This window comes from Equus quagga, chromosome 10 (assembly GCF_021613505.1).
Source record: "Equus quagga isolate Etosha38 chromosome 10, UCLA_HA_Equagga_1.0, whole genome shotgun sequence".
Lineage (NCBI taxonomy): Eukaryota > Metazoa > Chordata > Mammalia > Perissodactyla > Equidae > Equus > Equus quagga.
In genome coordinates, this window is record NC_060276.1 from 4,600,154 (window position 1) to 4,620,178 (window position 20,025).

A 20,025-nucleotide genomic window follows, 5' to 3' on the forward strand; every position below is an offset into this window, starting at 1 on the left:
TGGTTACACGAATCTACATATTTGATAAAACTGCTTTGAGTTAAATACACACACACACGAACACACGCACACAAATAAGTGCATGTAAAATTGGTGACATTTGGATAAAGTGGATGGATTGTATTAATGTCAGTGTCCTGGTTGTGATATTGTATTATAGTTAGGCAAGATGTTACTATTGGGGGAAACTGGGTGAAGGTACATGGGATCTCTGTTGTATTATTTCCTGAAACTGCATGCGAATTACAATTCTCTCAAAATAAAAGGTTTCAAACATCATGCTGTAACTCTTCTACAATTAAAACAGAGTGGTAGTGGAGAAAGAACCAACAAATCGAACAGGGGACAGAATTCAGATCTAGAAACAGACTCAAGTATATGTGGAAATTGAATATATGATAAAGGTGACATTTCAAATCACTGGGGCAAAGACGGACGTTTTAAAAAATGGGGTTGTGATAACTGAGTAGCCACTTGAAAATATGGAAAGAGCCATACCGTATAACCATCCACAAGAATAAACTCCAAATGGATTAGGAATCTGAATGTAAAATCTAAACCCTGCAAATACTGAAGGAAAATTGGGTGAATTCCTCCATAACCTGGGTGTGAGGAAAGTCTTTCCAACTGCAACTCAAAATCCAGATGTGATTAAAAAAAAGATTGATATTTGTCTACATAAAAACGCTTTTGCATGGCAAAGAAAAACAAACATCAAAAAACAATGAACAAATTGGGAAAAGCTACTTGGCAACATATATCACAGATTAAAAAGCTAATATCCGTAATATATAAAAACTCTTATAAGTGAGGATAAAAGACCAAAAACCCAATGGACAAGGGGAGAAAGACATGAACAGATAATACGCACATACAAATATCAAAAAGGCTCTAAAGCTTGTGAAAGGATGCTCCAAGTCACTCATAATTAGAAAAATGCTAATTAAAATTACTGAGATACCATTCCTCACCCATCAGATTTACAAAAAATAAAAAGCATAGCAAACACTTTGTTGGTGAGGCTTTAGGGGAAAAGACACTCTCACACATTGCTATACATTGCTGATGGGAATGCAAATCGGTACAACCTTTCAGGAGGGTAATTTGGCAATACCTTTTAACAAAATTACATATGTGTCTATTATTTTTTTGTTTTGAGGAAGATTAGCCCTGAGCTAACATCCACCACCAATGCTCCCCTTTTTGCTGAGGAAGACTGGCCCTGAGCTAACATCCGTGCCCATCTTCCTCTACTTTATATGGGGGATGCCTGCCATGGCATGGTGTGCCAAGCAGTGCCATGTCTGCACCTGGGATCCGAACCGGTGAACCCTGGGCCGCCAAAGTGGAATGTGCAAACTTAACCACTGTGCCACCGGACTGGCCCCCACTTTCTTTCTTTTTTCTTTTTTTTTTTGGTGAGGAAGATTGTCCCTAAGCTAACATTTCTGCCAATCTTCCTCTATTTTCTATGTGGGATGCCGCCACAGCATGGCTTGATAAGCCATGTGTAGGTCTGTGCCCGGGATCTGAACCCTCAAACCCTGGGCCGCTGAAGCAGAGCACACGAACTTAACCACTACACCACCCGGCTGGCCCCTGTGTTTAATTTTTGACACACCAATTCCACTTCTAGAAATCTACTCTGAAGATACATCTCCAACAAAATAAAAATACATATGTAGCAGGTTGTTCACTGCATCATTGTTTATAATTGCAAAATACTGGAAACAACCTACATGCTCATACACAGGAGGGTGGCTGAATAATCTTGGGTGCATCCACCCAACAGTGCAGCTGTAACGAAAGAATGAGGAAGATCCCTATGACCTACTGTGGAGTGACAACGAGGACGTACTGTCAAGAAAAAGTAAAGCCCCAAAGCGTACTATTTATAGTATGCTGCCCTTCACGTAAGAATGAAGGGGTATACGAAAATACACAGATACCTACTCCGTTGTGCAAAAGGAAACACAGGAAAATGACTGAGGTTGGTTACTTCGAGGGGAGGAACGGAATGAGGCAGAAAGGATAGAAGCAATGGGAGGTGTCACTGTCTGCACAGTTTTAACTTTTGGAATTATGTTACTATTTCACATGCTAAAAAAATTAAAATTAACAAGGATGGGAAAAGAAAATGTCCAAAAGGAATCTAAAGAGAAACAAGTGAACAGAACCATATTCAAATGACCACGCTGGCGGCATGGGGACGGAGAACCAGCCCAAGTAATTTTTTTAATAGTCTTCCGACAATATACCCTTAATCTAAAGACAAAGGAATTCTAAACAAATATTGTACTCTAGTTAATAGGCTTCTTTTCACAGAGCTATGGGTTAGCAACTCTGAAACTACTTTCTTTGTATTCCAGGATCCAGTAAATATATTATGGATAATAGCAGAGAGATTTCTCACTGACATAAAAGAGAGTTACAAATATGAAAAGGGGAAGACAGAAAGAACTTTGCTGTTGAATTGGAATTTAGACTTAACAGTGCGAACTCATGGTTTATAGATAGGCAGGTTGACAGAGAAATGATCACAATGATAAAATTAATAAAATACTAAAATCAAATGAAATACTGGTGTGAATTAATTAATTTATTTCCCAGTTTTGTGAACTGAGAGGGCCCACTAGCAATGGCACTCCTGCAGAAATGAGCATATATCTACAACCAAGACCTTCGTTTCTAATCACCATTCTTCACTAAAAGAAACTAGGGCTCTTTGGAAGAATGGCTGATTTTAGGGCAGAAAATGTACAAGATGAGCCTAGAGCATCTTGTTGTGCCAGAAATTAAGACCATGCTCAAAGAATGCTTAGGGACATGTCAAAAAGACATAGGAGCCAGCATCAAGGGGCTCCCACTGGCCAAACCTGGGACAATTTGAGCATCAAAATAAGTAATGATAGTAAAGGATTATAACTTATCGAATAATCCATGAGTTCACCAGATATAAACAAATACATAAGTAAATAAATCATGAGGGAAGGAAAGCTCTCTCTTACAGTAGAAAGCCAAATAATAAATACAGAAGGAATGATGGAATTAGAAATTCATTATTTGGCAACTAGCATAATAAACTTGCCTCAGGCAAGGATCATCAATGGATGCTAAACTCGTGACTGAAAATTTGGGGAGTAACAAGATATTAACATGTCGTCAAAATATATTCCCATAAGATAATTACAAAAGGAAAAATAGTAACTTGACAGGAGCAACCTGGCAGGTACCACATTAACCAGGTGATCAAGGTTAACGTCACCAGTAATGAGACATATCGACATCATGTACCTCATGATATGATGCTCTGAGAAGGACACAGCATCACTTCTGTGGTGTTCCTGCCAAAAGTGTAGAACCTGAATCTAATCGTGAGGAAACATCAGACAAACTCAAAATGAGGGACATGCTGCAAAATAACTGGCCTGTACTCTCCACAAATCTTAATGCCATAAAACACAAAGACAGACTGAAGAATTGTTCTGGATTAAAGAGACTAAAGAGACATAACGACCAAATGCACTGTATGATCCTGAATTTTCTTTTGCTATAGGGGACACTATTGGGAAAATCAGCAAAATCTAATAAGGTATTTAGATTAGGATCTTTAGATTAGATTGGTACCAATATCGGCTTCCTGATTTTGATCAACACCCTATGTTTATGCAAGAGAACGTCTTTGTTTTTAGGAAATACACATTCAACTTTTATTCAGAGATAAAAGAGCAGTGCTTCTGCAATTTATTCTTACAATTTGGAAAAAGAAATAATGTGTGCGTGTGTGTGTTTGTGTGTGTGTGGAGCGGAGGAGAGGAAGAAATAGCAAGAAAATGTGGTCAAATGTTAATATCTGGGGAACTGAGTGAAAGTCTTCAGAAGTTATTTGTATTATTCCTGCAGCTTGTCTTGGAGTCGGAATTTACCTCAAGCTAAAAAATTAAATTGAAAAAGCTTAGACGTGATCAATTACCCCCCAGGGAGAAGGTGTAGAGAGCAGAGTAGAGGCCTGAGGGACAACTCTCACAAAATGCTCACAGTTGATGGTTGAGTTTCCAAGAAGCAACAGAACTGGAGTCCCCAGGCACACACAGGCATTCAGGGAATGGTAACTGGAGCCTTCCTTCTGACAAAAGACCTGTTGCCAATGCTCCTCAAAGCCATGCTCAGTGTGGTAGACTCCAGCTGGTCCACTGATCTGCACTCAGAGTATAGCCCATGAGGCAGGAAACTGAGAATCAGAGGGCTTCTTTCAGGTAGAGCCATGGATGGATGGATGGAAGGTTGGTGGGAAGGTAGGAAGGAAGGAAAGACAGGTAGATACACGAGAGTTAAGATATTAAAGGCTACTAAAGACCCACGGTAAAAGTACTTATGCAAAGTAATGATGATTAGCAATGTTCAGTATTTTAAATTTCAGTCCAGTCAGCAAAGAAAACACCCTGTAAACCACAGTTTATCAGGGACCTGCTAAAATGAGAGTGTTTAACTTGAAGAGTCTAGTTATGTGCTGTCCAATGTGGTAGCCACTAGGCACGCGTGCCCACTGAGGGCTGGCAGTGTGGGCTATAAGTGTAAACTACACCTTGGAAGGTGAAGACTTAGCATGATAAGAAAATGTACAATATCTCAGCAATTTTTAAGTTGATTACATGTTTAAATAACAATCTTTTAGATAGATTTGGCTAAATAAAATATATTATTAAAATTAATCTTACCTGCTTCTTTTTTACTTTTTTAATGTGGCTACCATAAAATTTAAAATTGTATGTATGGCTTTCATTCTATTTCTCTGAGAGAGCCCTGGCCTATTTGATGAATGGTTTTGCAAGTTTTTGCTCAAATCTCACCTTCTCAGCAAGGTTCTTGCTGGCCACCCTACTCCCCAACTCCCTTCCTCGATTTATTCTGTTTCAAGGCACTTATCACCTCGGATATACTATATTTTTACTTATTAATCTTGTCTATCATTGGTCTCCCCCACTAGACTACCGTCCATGAGAGTTCTGTCTGTTTTGTTCACTCTCGTATCATCACCCTGACACATCATTAATTTGCATAAGTTCTTTCACTTTGGCTATTTAGTAGCCTTAACTCTCTTCTTAACTCTCATGTATCTGTCTATCCTTCCTTCCTTCCATCTGTCCATCCATCCATCTATTCTCCAACAGTGCCTGTCGCATAGTAGATATACCAAATATCTGTGCTGAATCAATTTCTCAAAATGCCTTTTGACCAGTTCTTGAATTGACCAGCACTGAAATTCCAGTTTTGGGTTACTCTGGGATCTAGTTTCATACTGACCCCTGACCTGGTCAAATGGGAGCGGAGAGGCAACCCAGTGTGTCCCACCACCTTCGAGGGTCCACAGCAGAGAGAAGCGTCTTAGGCACTGCCTGCCTTTCCCACTTCCCTCTTTGCCTTAATTTCAACGCCAAAGCTCTTAGCAAAACTAAGTGGGAGGGAGAGAACAGATACATTTTTTCCAAAAAGCAGACAGCCATCAGGAACTACGTGGGCAGAGAAGCTCATCTACTTGAAAGTACTCGGCCATTTCATTTTTCTTGGACTAGAAGTCTACCTACCTCTTTCAATGATTCAGATGATCGGGGAATTTTTCCTCTAGAAAGGGTTTAAAGGTCATACACTGCACTGGTCAAATCACAGCCTCCAAACAGAACAGTCCAACCCACTAAGAGGAAAATCTCAGAGAGCCGTCTACCCCTCTAGGCCAGCCTTTCACTGTAGTGATAAGAACTGTGGGGACCACAGAGGAAAAGGGACTTGCCCAAGGTCACACAGTCAGGCTTAGAGCTGGGCCTGGCACCCAGGCAGCCACCCTCCAGCCCAGGGTCCCCCTGGCTCTGCACCCCGACACTGATCCAGTACCAGGCCAGAGGATGTGGGGTCTGGACACAGATAAGAGGGGGTTTGGCTAGAACCAAGAGAAATAGCCCCAGAGCTGATGGCTGAGGGATGAGCCGGGCAGATTTTGTAAACAACCCATGAGCTATAGGTGGCCAACACACTTATGAGATTCAAAAACAAACAAGTAAGCAAACACTCTGAGTACTGTGAGTGCAAACAGCTGAGAAACTACAAGCTTCTTCTAGACAAGACAAACTATTACTTATCACAAAAATAAGGGTGGGGTGGCTTATTTTTTTACATATATAGTGAAAAGTCTGCAAATAGGAAGTCAAACCTAAGACAGCCCATATGTTTAAATTAAAATAATTCCAAATAACAGGCCCCCAAGGACCGCCCCCCATTATTAAAAAAATTGTTTTATTTTAAATTAGGCGTCGGTACAAGACTAACAAAATTCAATATTTACTTTAGCTGAAAGCTCTTGGTTGTCGGGGGCTGGGATGGGGGATAAAAATTCCTTTTTGATAAGCTACTATTTGATAGCTAGAAATCAAAATCTCTCAGCCCTATAATCTGCTGCCCGCAGGCCCATACTAAGCTGGAGGCCTGGATGCTTCTGTAAGGGTCTGTGAGGTACCGGGTGGAGCAAACAGCCCCAGGGTAGGCTGAGTCCCAGACTAGCTCGGCTCCCAGCAGCTTGTGGGGGGATCCAGCCCCAGCATCCGCGCGTGCAAAACCAGGGGTCTCCAAGCGAACTTCCACTTTCCACATTCTTTGGTCCTACATAAACATCTATCAACTCTTTTCGTGTTTATCCAAACTTCTAGAACTGTGCTCCTCTGTGTAACAGTCACAGCCCCCACCTGCCAAACTAAAAATGAAACCCCTACACTTTCAAGTCTCTGGTCATTTCAAAAAGAATAAATTAGGATTTATCCTTTTCAAATACTTCAAGTAACTTGGAGTTTAATTTGCCACTCAGAGAATAATGGAACGTCAGACCTACAGGAGCCTTTCGGATTCCCTCAGTCAATTCCTTCATTGTACAGATGGGGAATCTGTACAACGGAGCTGGAGCTGGGCCTGGAGCACACGTCAGCTGACCCCCAGGTGGACATTCTTCCCCCTATAGCGCCAGGGACCCCTCCCAGACGCAGAAAGCTGGTCCCAAAGAGTGAATCTTCCAAAGGGCAGGCACCAACTGCCACAGCTGCCAATTTACGGGACCACCATCCTTTTGGTTGATTATGTGAAGATGCCTAAAATTGCTGGGTGGCATCTGCTTTCAAGTAACTTGCGCATTCCTCCCCCTCCAGATGAATAATGAAGCTAAGGCCGAGACGCTCCAGCAAAGGCTGGGAATCGGCGCCACTCTGCATAATGACCCGGTACTGAACACTCATTTTCAACATGATCTGCACTTAACCAGCCCTGGCAAATCTGGCTGGTTTAACAAAAGAAAGAAAGGGTGGGGGGACACCTCAATCTGTTTGCAAGCCAGTTCAAAGCAAACCAGCACTCCTCTTTATAAAGGAGAAAGCCCAAGCTCCTAGCAACACGCTCCCTTCCAAAAGGTTCCTAACTTGGGTGTGGGGGAAGGGAATCCACGGCTCTACAAATGTGTGGCTGCCTCGACTCTGCAACTGCGTAGCAACCGGCTCTGCAAGGCCAGGATCATCCTCTGAGGGTTCAAAGGGCTTTCCAAACCTGCTATTTACTCTCTCGCGCAGACGTGGAGGACCTGAGCATTCGTTAGAGCCAGGTTAATCTGATGATGGGGTTGTGTTTTTCAGAGAGGTGAAAAGATACTATTGTTAAGGAGCCAGAGAGCCTGGAGGGAGCACAGGCCTAACGAGGGCCAAGGACATAGCTTCATGCTCATCTGTGTTCTCGCAGGGCACCAGACCCGTTATGTGACCTTCAGCAAGCACCGGCTCCTCTCAGGGCATCAGTTTCCCCATCTGTGGCTTAAGAGCCCTACTGGTCTTGCCATGAGGAATCTTTCCACATTTGTTTGAAATGAGTCCAGCCAGCCTCTTCTCTCCCAGGCGGACTCCCCCACTAAAGTGGCTCCCGAGGCTCCCCTCCCTCAGGACAGGGCCCTGGCCAGACCTCAGGGCAGGTCCACCACCCGGTTTTCATAAGAAGCTGACCAGGGCTTTCCAGGGATTTCAGGGGAGAGTCGAGGATCCACTATTCTCTCCTGACATAAGGTGGGACAGCACTTGAATGTGGACAACCAAACCAAACCGCGTGCCTTCTCGGATCCCATTTGTTAACTTCTGTGGCAGGCGGACATGGAACCTCCTCCAGGGCACTGGGCCAGATACACACACCCTGGACCCACTCCGGAGCCACTGAGGGCTGGGCAAGCAGGACCCCTAACCAGGTGTGGCCTCCGGAACTGTCTAGATCCCAGACACACTGTGTGCCCTGGGAGGTCTCTCCCAAGCCAGAGACTCTCTTATGCTAGCTTGCCTGGGTGTAACTTATGCAATATCAAAGGAAGGGACAAAAGGTCTTTTCATGTCAAAAGAGACCTGCTTTGCTTTTGGTAAATTTCTCAGGCCAAATGGGAAGGCAAAATGAAGAGTGACCAGTGACACTAAAGAGAGCAACCCGAGCGTGTGCCCTGAACATGATGTTTGCAAGACAATCTCACCAATACCGGCTCACTGGACTCTCCCAAGATGCCTTAAGTTAGGTAGGGCTGGCATTCTCATATTTCCTTCTGACGACCGAGGACACTGTAGCTCGGGTAGGTTCACAGACTTTCTTAAAATCCTACAGCTGGTCAGTGTCCTGCACTGAAGGCAAAGCTCATTGTTCTTCCTACATTACAGTGGTGACCAGGGATGGCTACGCAATCTGGCACAGCCCAAGGCACCATACTGAGGAGTTCTTAACCTGTCTCAAAGGATCTCTGAGGGAGCCATGAATGGGCCTCCAGAAGGCTCTGAAATTAGGCACAACATTACACAGACTTGTGCAGTGGTCTAAGGAGAAGACCCACAGCTTTCATCAGATACTCAAAGAAGTCTGTGATCCACAAAAGGCAGAGCTGCCCTTGCTCGAGAGAGACAGGAATCATTTTTGTTAGGATTTGGAGCTCAAGAGACCAGCTGGGGTCGACTTCCCTGGGGGCCAGTTCAGGAGAACCTTGGCAGCCAGGTGGTCGGCCGTTCTGCAATCTCATGAACAGAACCAGCTTTGTGCATGGTACCACTTGGGGGGTCCAAGAGGGCCTCCCTAACCCCTGAACACCTCCTACCTGCTCCCTAAAGAGCAGATGCTCTCCCAGGTATGGCTACCTTTGCGTCCTTAATTCAAGTTAGAGGTTCCAGATTCTCCCGAGGAAGGGAGTCACACTAAGGTAAAGAGGGCTAAGGATAATGCCTTTCCAGGTAAGGAGCAAAGAGTGGTGAGGGGCAGGGGTGGTCTAGGACCCAGGAAGGGGAAGGTGGGAGGACTGAACTAGAACTTGGTTTGCTCAGGATTTTGCAAAGGGCCAACCCAAAGGCATGCCTGAAAAGGCCGGACAGCCTGTCCCCAGCCATGTGGGAAACAAGGGCTTCAGACCTAGCTCTTTCTATCTGGGTACCACCTTCCTGAAAGGATGTGCTGACGATAAGAGAGACAATGTCAGCTTCTAGTTCTCAACTCAAGGGGCAAAATGTGCTCTAAAAGGCGAAGTGCCCCTACTTCCTGGGAGGAAATGAAGAGTGATCATGTTTCTCTGCCACTGAGATAGGAGTGAGTGAGAGTGTGTGTGTGTGTGTGTGTGTGTGTAAAAGTTCGGTTCTCCAGGACTGCCCGGACACGGAGATGAAGCCCCACAACCGCCTAAGCTGGCCGTCACTCTCATCCCACGTCTACTTCAGTGGACTTGGAAATAGGAAGCAAACGATGCTGCTGTGAGCAACTCCCGCCCAGGGTCTGAGAAGCCAGAATCCTCCGCCACCCCAGAGCAGATGATGGGCCTTTGGCTCCCACATCCACTGCTGCCATTTGGGAAGGTGAGGATGAAAGAGATTTGTAGAACTGCCAAGGGGCTGTTACTCTGGGGGGCGCAGGGAGGAGGAGGCAGAGAGGCCTGCTTGGAGACTCCCCGTCGGGTTAATCTTGCAATTTCATTGTCACCACGCTCTGAACAGGTTCTGCCTCAGGAGCAGGCCCTTGGGAGGCTCCGATTTGATAACAGCCTCACCTCTGCTGTGGGACAAGACCTCACCACCCTCCTTATTAGCGGGTGGAAAGGGCTCCCAGGCTGCCCTACTGCGTGGGGCATTAGTCACGCTCCAAAGGCAACAGACAGGCTGTGCGTCGGAGCGCGGGCTGCTCCCCTGGGATTAGTGCAGTGACTCTCCTCTGTATTTGCAGGGCTCATTTTGAGGGCTGTGGCTGCGACTAACACAATAATGCTCTTTACCCCATCGCTAGGGGATCACTAGAAACAACCAGATTGTTCACTTTAATTCGAATGTCAGCACAATTATTTTAACACCAAGTGTGTCAGATTTGACTCCATATCCCTGATATTAATTTTAGAGTGGTGGTGAAACGAAATGGCATACTTCTTTGAGCTTTTGTTACAACATGTTCGTGCAGCAAACTGTGAAGAAAATGTAGTAATTAGAGGTTAAATTAATCCTTGACAGACAAGCAGCTTAGAAATGCAGTGCCCTCCTCCCCAAACCTAGCCTGCTGCATGCCAGTCTTTCAGTATTAGACACTCAAAGCATGTGACGTTGGCAACCACACTGAAACTACTGTCCCACTTAAAATTCCGAGGTCGGCACTGGAACTTCCAGATATTAACAGTGAGATCTCATTAAGAACAAAACCCAAACAACCCTGCAAATGGCAACAGAGCCCACCCAGCCAAGCCCTCCAAGGGGCTGGCTGCCCAACTCTCTATCAGTGACTTGCAAACAAAACCAGATGAGACACACTCCTTTCCGAGGCGCCAATGCCTGGGCCCCAGACTGATCCTTAACTTACAACGTCTCATCTTCACCTAGCTCTAGACTTCGAGTTCTGATTCCAGTATGCCCCTCAGCTGTCCTAACAATGCTCAGCAAAGCACACAGCGACACAGGGCAGGTTACGTTACATCATAAGGAAAAATGGCCCTCCTCCACGCACCGCATTTCCTCTCAAAACGGAAGCCTGTGAGCCCACAGCATGGGTACAACATGGATGTTCTGGACCCAACTACTTGGTCGAGAGTGAGAGTCCAGGCTTCTGTCTACTTCAGGCTCCCTTCCCTGTGTCCCCTCAGGAAAGTCGGGCCCCCTCTCTGGGCCTCACTTTCCTCTTCTGTCAAGTCACAGAGCTTTACTCTTCTAGCTTGACAATTCTCCGTCTTTCAGCATCTGAGTTTGTTGGTGAGTTGGGGCATCTACGCCAACTATGTGCAGAAACTGTGGTCAACCAGCTAACGGGACCACAAAAAGGCAGGCAGAGCTGGATTCCGTCCCCATCCCACTCTGTGTCACCGAGCCCCTAAAGGAAGCTGGAGGTGGGGGTTTCAGGTTCAAATGCTGGGCAAAATATAAAAAGCACTCTTCATTGAGTGGGGGGTGGGGGTAAGGGGGCTTCGGAACAATTGGACGGAGTACTCGAGATAGCCCAAGGTGTTCAGGACAACTTGACTTGGTTCTTGTCCTGCTTTTAGTTCCCAAAGGCCCACAATTCCTAAAAGATAGAAGGCACAAAGCTGAGGCCATCAGGCCCTTCTGACCCAGATGCCATTCACTAGTTCTGGCCCTGCGGCCTCCAGTGGCCTCTTCTAGAATCAGCAGAAATGTGTCCCTATGGCCCAGTGTCCAGGTACTCCCGTGGCTGGAGAAAAGGAGGAAAAACAAGGGCCAGCTGGCCAGGTTCCCTTCTAGCATGACGAAATCCCACAGTCAGCCCCATCCTCCTCTGGGCCTCGTGGAACAATTCTCAGCCTTAAGAAAATAGCATTTCCCAAACCCCACTTAATGGTTATTTACCCGGCAGAGTGAGCAGCAGGGTACACTGGGAGAAGGCAGCTGGGTACCCCTACCCCAAGGAAATGGGGAGACTGTGAGGCTGGGACCCAGGCTGTGCAGAAAGGGGCGCTGGCTGCCCCGAGGTCAGAAGGCAGCCAGGGTAGGACTGGGTTCCGATGAGTGGGCTTCTCCTCCAGGAGGAGGAAGAGCCCACCCTCACATAGGCCAGAGAGGAGGAAGGAGTCTGAAGCTGGGATTCCAGGGAGGTCCAGAGGAAACCTCTCTAGACAAAGAAAGTTCTTGAAGACTTTGCAAAGGGCTTTTTCCTTCTGGTGCTCCTAGGCCCTATCTCTGGAAGCCTTTACTCCGGGGGGCCCACAGCCAGTGAGGCCCCTCGCTATGCCTCACTCTGGGGGATCTTTCTGGGTTGTGAGAAAGCTGATTGCTTTGGAAATTATGAAGAGGTCGCATTTTAGTGGGGGGACTTGAGGCCCGAAGGAAATTGGGGATGCTCTCTGAATGGGGAGGAAAAAACGGGATGGGGGAAGAAGGGAACCCAACTCTTTTGCTTCCCTCCCTTCTCCCTGCAGAAAATGCTCCTGGGGCTTTAGCAGGCCCGGGCTGGTCGTTTGGGAGCAGGACCTGACGGAGCCTGCGCATCCGCCATCCTTGCAGGTAAATACTTTATAACACAAGCTACTGCTCCTCACCTCTATGGGACCCTCGAATAACTGCCCCTCAGCTCCGTGGGGCCTGTTCTTCTTCCTCTGCTCTATTTGCAGACTAAATGACAACAATGAAGACAAAAACAAGTACTAAGCACTGCAATAAAACCACATCAGGTTCACGCAGATTTCCTCACAGTCCCGAAGCTGTTTAAGGACTCAGTGTCTGAAAAAGCAGACTGCTTTCGACTGAGCTTCGGGATACTTCTCTCCTGCCATACAGTTGACTGGTGCTGCCTAGGTTACCCCTCGGTGGCGTTGTGAGAGGTGTATGACGGGAACTGGGTTATTGTGCTGATCCATAGTAACCGACTCCTGTTCCGCCATCATTTATCTCCCTCCCCAGCCACATCTGGGTTGGTCTATTCACACTCTCAGCATTCTATCTGCTCCAACAAACACTCAGCCTTTTCTGCTTGGATAAGGAGATTTTTTAGTTACATCCATTATATGTGTATCAACATTTATGGCAGCAAGATAATTGCCAAAGAGCTCAGAGGATAAAAGGTCCTTCTTCATAATGTTCACAGCCCCCCATCCGTTTAAAAAAAATCAATATTAACATCAAGCAGGACAGGGACAGATTCTTGCATGGCTGCTGTGTCTTCAAAGTTGGAAATGTGGTTTTTAAAAAACACCCAGCTGGATTAGGAAGAAAAGAAAAGGTTCAACACTGAGTTCAGAGTCCATACCTCAGTGGGGCACATGCGTGTAGAAGGGAGGCCTTTTTGTCCTTGAAACCTTTGCTAAATAACTGCAAAGCAGCAAATCTGCTCTATATTAGATGAGTCCTTTGGAAACACGCCAGTCTCATTTCAAAGAGTCTAGATCCTGTTATCTGTAAACCAACCCAATGGTCAGGAGGCCTGCCGTCAATAGATTAGGGGGACTGGACAAGAAGCCCTGCGGGTGGCCTCCCAGCCTCCACCATGGATGCTTCTGGCTTAGAAGCCCACACTGGCAAAAGACACAGAGAGAGGGAATGTTTGCCACTTTTACAGTGTTTTGATTGGCTTTTGGCCATTTCCTACTCTTTCCTCTTCTTGCTGCCCCTCAAAATCTACCCCCATCTCTTTACATACCTAGCTGTTTTCCCCATTGCTGTCTCACTTTCACAGAAAATGACTATTTCATTCACAAATCAGTGTTAGAGCTGGAAGGGACTCAGACTCCGAGGTCACGAAGGGGGAAGGAGGAACAATGAGGGAGGACGGACTTGCCCGAGATCACTCTGCTAATAAGTGGAAAGAGTGTTCTAGAACACAAGTTTCCCAGCTCCTAGGCTATTTAATTATCTCTCCAATGCACTGCTGCAGAAAAAAAAATCAGAATCTTAAAAAGAAAAAGATTTACTGTGCATAGGAAGCCCCTTTTAACTAGGGGAGTGGTCCAACTGTTGGCAGAAGAGCCGCTTGTTCTGCTGCTGCTGCTGCCCGTTTCATCAGCCCGAGGAGCAAGTGAGCTTCCTAGGGCTGATCTATTAACAGGTGCGCTGTAAGCCTTAGGTGATCAGCTTAAAAGGGAAAAATGATATTAAATGTGCTGGCCAAGCTTGAAAAAAAATCCCTTTTCTTAATGAAAAAGATTGCTAACAGTAAATCTCCTACCTTAAGATGCACCCCCACCCCCACCTCCACCCCAGCAACAGGCTATTTCCTGGTTGAGTTTAAAAATCCAATGACGTTCCTGTTTCAACCCACACATCTGTGTCACTGTCAGCGTCAGTGGCAGGAAAACAGACGAAGTCACCCTTTGCTAATGATTTCCTAACATGGAATTTCCTTGTATCTCCCCAAGCTTTTTCTTCTTCCAACGCCAAAATGTTTTTTTCCCTCTCTCAAACACACTGTACTGAAGGAAAACTGAAAATGGGCATGGCCAGGGGAGGATGATTTCTAAGGAGATCTTATAAGGAAGAACTGCAGCTCTTCGTGATATTTTTAACGGGGGTGGGGTACTGCTCGTTTTTCTAAAGCCAGTCCGAAGGAAACAGAGAGATTTCCTCCAGGCATCTGGGAATCTCTCAGCCCCTCTCTTTCCCTTTCCCTTGCCTCCTTCTTCCCAAGTTCCACTTTCAGCAACATGCTTACATCGGTGTCGGAGGAAACACACTCACACACCGGAGGCACACATGGGGAGAGGCCACAGCAGCCCCCAGAGCAGGGGACAGGCATTGGAGAGCCAGCAAAGCACAAAGCAATACAGGAACCCATTACGGTTCTCCTCTGGAGAATATCCTATTTAATAGGCAAACTGGGCATCCAGAGAAAAGCAGGCTGTTACTTTAAGGGGAAGAAGCTGATTAGCTGCTCTGGCTGGCACCAAACAGCTGGTCTGTCCGGCAGGTTCAAGGCCATTTCAGCTTCTCTCTTATGGAGGCACCATATGTTCCATCTCACACATCAGCAGCTTTATTTTCCAATGATCTTGCTCCAGAAGGGAAGCACAAAGGGGGGAGGAGAAGGTAGAGCCCATCGTTTACCCTTTGAGTACTTTCTTGCGGTTTAGATGCAGTTGGGACGTGTGTATTGGGGGTGGGGGTGGGGGGAGTTAAGCTTCAGCATCTATTCCAAAGACCGGAGGGGAGTGGAGTGGGGGAAAGACATGCGAAAAGGCACAAATAACATGTCGCCAGGAGATTAAATGGGAAGAGGGGGCGGGGGCGGCGAGAGAATGGGAGGAATCTGACTTTGCTCCCGAGACCCACCAGTCGAGTTTGCGCCCCGCCCACTTCTCCTTATTTGTCAAATTTCCTTATTGTTAGTATTCCTTTTCCGAATAAACTTTACAAGGAGAGAAGCGGACCGCTTTGGGGGACGGGGGCAGCCAGGCCGACAGGATGGAGAAAGGTTACTTCTAACATGAAGTTTAGCATTCCTCAGTTCCAGCCTAGGTTCTCAGAAGTTTGTGGACGAGGGCAGGTGTAAAGGGTAGGGGCCGGGCTAAATCCTCAGTCCAACTAACGCCGGCAGCCGATGCGTCCTGGACACCTCAAGTGCCCGGCGCTGGGTCCGTGCAGAGGCGGCACGGTCCGGAGGTGCATCCTCGTCCCCACTGCCAGCCCAGGCTGCAGGAACCTCGAAGGTGGCGGTGCCGACTCCCTCCCTGCCGCCAAACAAAGGGGGCCCGCGGAGCGTTTGAGCCCGTCGGGGGTGGGGGGCGGCGGCAGGAGGGCGGGGGAAGGAGTGATGAGCGTAGCCGCGGGGTGGCGAAAGCCTCAGAGTCGCCGCCGTCGTCTCGGCCACTGGCGGGGGCGACAGCCGCCCTGAGCCAGGGCGGCGAGGGCCGCGGGCTGCAAAGCGAAACCGAGGAAAGGGCGCCCCCTATGCCCGCGCCCCAGAGAGCGCAGCGGCGAGCCGCGTCTGCTCACCCCGCCGAGCGTGCGCCGCCTCTGGCCTCCGGGCCCGTCCGCTCGCGGAGCCGCCCGCCAGGCCGTCCGGGCCGCCAGCGCCCGGGGTGTACACCGCCGGCAGGCTGGGCGCACGGCGGGCGGGCTTCAGGAGCCGAGGGCTCCCTACACCTTCCGGGGTTCCGGCGGAGGATCTTCGAAACACCGCCCCCTCCCCCACCGCCTACACTTGCCCTACTGTCCCGAGCGGCTGGAAGCCACTGGGAGGCAACCGCCCCCGCCCCCTGCCTCTGTGTCCCTTTCCATTTCCCTCTCTCCAGCCTCCTGGGAAACAAAGGGGCTTTTTATAAAGCGGATTGTTGGCGGCAGCGGCGGCGGGGGTGGGAGGGAGGGGGGATCTATAAAGACAAGAAGAGGTGGGGTGGGGGAAGAAGCTGCGCGGCCTCCGGGAGCCCTGATCGGCGGCGGCCAGGAAGCCCCCGCGGGTGCGCGGCCGACCCCGCCCGACCCGTGGGCACCCGGGCGGAGGCCCGCGCCTGCCAATGGCCTGGCTGCGCCTCTGCGATGCTGCTCGCCAGGTTACCGCAGCCCGGGAACAGGATCGCCCGGGGCCTGGGGCCCGGGCCGGTGGGGGCGGCGCGATTCCCGCGGGGGTCTCCCCTGGGAGACCCGGGCCCTTTTCCTAGCCAACTCTTTTGAAATTGCTCGGGCTCGGGGAGACTTTGCCTCTTTGTTCCAGCGCGGCCGCCTCTCGTACGCTCGCCTCGCTCGCCCTCACAGACAATGTCCCCGAGGTGGCCTTGGTCGGCTACCCGCAAACGACACGTTTGCCGTGGGGACAGCGCCCCGGGGGCATTCCTTCTACTGCCAAACAACGACAGGCTACCCCAGCAAGTGGGGTCCCTTCTCCCCACGTTCCCCAGCCATCGTGTGCCTCCACCCGCGCGCACACTCACACCCACACTCGGGTGCCCCGCTCAGCCGCACCCAGCTGCAGGAGCGCGGCCAGGCGAAGCCCCCAGCCCGAGGTGCGTCTGTTTGCTCAGGTTCCGACGACTTCAGGGCAGTTTTCTGGCAGGCTAATCCTATTAGTGTCTGCACGGTCCGCATTTAATCACGGATCAACATCAGACGGCATGGTCAGCTTTCCAAGCGGCTTCGGACACACTGCATGGGGACGGAGTCTAGCCGAGCCAAGTAGCCACGAAAAGTATTTGGCGGCGCTCCGGGGGGCTTCCCGCCCGCCCTGGCCGGCACCGGGCTCTGCCGCTGCTCCGAGGCCTGGGAGCTCAGAGCGCGGGGGCGCCGGGAGGTCTGGGCAGAAGCCCAGTCGGAACTGTCTCGAGCCACCAGCTCTCCTCGGGGCTGCTCTCCAGAGGAAGATTTGGCAGGGGAGGGAGCGCAAGGCAGCGGGCTCGGCGCGCGCGCACACTCCACACTCCCGCTCCGCGGCGGCAAACCCGGTTGGGGTGGGGTGGGGGGAAATCCTGTGCCCAGCGCCCACAGCCGAATGGCCCAGGCTCAGGGAGCTGGCATGCGAAGGCAGCGTCGCCAGTGGCATCCGGGCTGCAAGCGGCCCGGAGGCGCCGGGACGGAGCAGGAGCTTCCCCGGTAGCCTGGCGCGGCCAGGGGAGCCCGCGTGGCTCGCGTCCCTCTGCCTTCCCTCCCCGGTACTTGGCTGCCCATGCCCGATTCCAGACGCCCGGTGGGCGCCGGTGAGCAGGCAGAGGCCGCAGTCCCGAGCGATTCGAGCTGCGCTTAGTCCAGCCCGGCCAGTCCGAGAGGGGGGCGGCCGCGCGCAGCGCCAGGTGGGCCGTACGCTCAGAGCAAACTTTGGGGTCCCTCTGCCCTCAGCATCCCCGAGCCCTGGCTCCTCCACGATGGGGACCACAAGTGGGGGCCACAAGTGCACCCTGGAGACCCCAGAGCAGTCGCGCCTCTCGCGCCCGCCCTCAGCCTTACCGTGCTGCGGAGCTCCAGCGGCGGCGGCGGGGGCAGTGCCCGAGGGGCGGGCGGCCGCCGGCGCGGGCAGCCTGGCCTCGGGCGCCTGCCGAGTGGCGCGGCCCGGTTGCAGATCACCCCCTGGCTAGCGGCCGGTGCCCCCGCGCCCGCCCGCCGCCGGCCGCTTCAGCTCGAGGCCAAGTTCATGCCGGCGGCGCTGCAGTGGCGGCCCAGATCTCCTCGCTCCATTCCCACCGCCCGGCTCCGCGCCGCGCGCCCGGAAGGTGGAGTTTCGGGGGTTTAAGTTACTGATAGGCATTTCTCACTGCTGTGTCACTCGGGGAGGAGGAGACACGCACGCCGCACACTCACACACCCTCACACTCACGGCGACGAGCGGCTCCGGCCTTAAAGGGGAAGCCACGCTGCCCCGCCCGCGACCCCACCAGCCCTGAGCCCGAAACGACGCGTTTCCAGGCCTGGATGGGGCCAGGGGCAGCGGAAGAGCAGCGGCCGCCTGAGGGGCCTATCGGGCCCTCCTGCCACTTTTAAAAAAGGAAAGCGGCTGAAGGCTGGCTTCGCTGTGGTCGTCTCATTTCTCCAGTCAACTCCAGTCAAAGGCAGCTGGGAGGAACGGGAGGGAAGGAAGGGGCACGGGTGCACTTACCTTGGTGGCTCCGCAAGCAGCGGGAGGCGGTAGGTGCCCTCGGCAGCAGGTGGCCCGCCTAGACGATGCGCTGATGGGGAGAGGCGACAGCGGGGTGACCAAGCGCTCCCGGGCACGAGCGGATGCAGCTCGGCCCAGGGCCGCAGGCGGAGCCCCGCGCACTTGGGAAACCCGCACGAGGCAGGTAGACTTCCCGCGTCTGGGCAGAGACAGCTGATGAGCGGTTCGCGCCCCTGACCAAGGAGAGCGAGCAGAGAGAGCGGGAGTGCCAGCACTCACCAGCGACAGGGCGAGAGAGCGCGCGAGACTGACAGAGCCCGAGAGAAACAGAAGGAGACCGTGGGAGACAGAGAGAGGGAGAGACAGAAACCGAGAGGGGCACCGACAGAGACCAAGAGAAAACACGGACATAGAGTGGTAGAGAGACACCGTGTGAAAGATAGAGAGACATGGCAGACCAGATCCCTGGAGGACCCCGGAGCGGCACAGGGACGGAAGTCCCATCGTAAAGTAGCCTGTTCCACACCGCCGCCCCCCCCCCCCACCCTTTCCCATTCTCAGCAGAAACTGACCCAAGAGCTAGCGGCCCTCCTCGCCCTCGCCCTGGGAGGGCGCTCACCTTCAGTAGGTGGCTGCCGAGTGGAGAGCGCCCGTCCCACTGCCGAAACGTCTGCTCGATAGCTCCCGCCGGGACGGCCAAGCCGACCTGCTGTGACGGCAGTGGGGACTAGAGCTCTCAGGTGGCAGCTACTGAACTGCACCCGCCCCCCTCCTCGCCGAGCGTCCCCCTCCCCTCTCTCGCAGCTCTCTCACCCTCCACCCGCCCTCTCCCTCCTCCCGCCCTCTCCCTCCTCCCGCCCTCTCCCTCCTCCCGCCCTCTCCCTCCTCCCCTCCTCCTATGCCCGCCACCACCCAACCCCCACCCTCGCCTCCACGCGGACCATGTCTATGCTGACCGCCCCTGTGCTCAGCCAGGAGCCTAGGGGCGCCCGCGACAGTCTCCCGCCCCACTGGCCCAGGGCCGGCGAAGCCCCTGCCCGAGCTGGGCTGGACTGGCCCGCTCTGCACGGGGTTATCCCGGGGCAGACACCTGCAGCTTCTGCAGAAACATGGGTTCCTTCTGAACTGCCCGGCGGGCTAAAGCGCGCTGTCTGCCCTCTGCCCTGGCGCCGCGGCCGGCCGGTGGCTCCCCTGTCCTTATTCCCGGAGGCTGGCCTGTGCCCCTTCTCCAGGGTCCCCGCCCAGGGTGCATTTCCTAACCTGGACTTCTGCGGCGGTGGCAGCGGCGGCGGCGAGGACTAAGCTCAGCCCACGGACGCCGCGTCTGGTCCGACAGCAGCAGCGGACAGCGAAGCTCCAGAGACCGCTCTCAGCTCCCGCCCGCACCTCTGAATAGCGACCTGTCATCACCACATCTGGTCGCACTCGGCCCAGCCGAGGGCCAGGAATAAAGGGGTGGGCCCGCCGCCCACTCGGCCCCTCCCTCCCTCCACG

At 51.5% G+C, this 20,025-nt stretch overlaps 1 protein-coding gene across 2 annotated transcripts in view; it reads right to left on the reverse strand.

The window, feature by feature from the left end:
- The window catches only part of MAMLD1 (mastermind like domain containing 1), a 126,066-nt gene extending 106,379 nt beyond the window's left edge, over nt 1-19,687 (reverse strand). The window contains exons 1-3 of one of the 2 annotated variants that reach the window (XM_046673935.1): nt 19,622-19,687; nt 19,151-19,240; nt 18,532-18,601 (exon numbers count right to left, since the gene is read on the reverse strand). The gene's annotated coding sequence lies outside the window, so the exon portion shown is untranslated. Of the gene's footprint in view, nt 1-18,531; nt 18,602-19,150; nt 19,279-19,621 lie in introns of those variants that run through there. The other variant, XM_046673936.1, reaches the window with a different exon arrangement.
- Nucleotides 19,688-20,025: the final 338 nt, after the last annotated feature.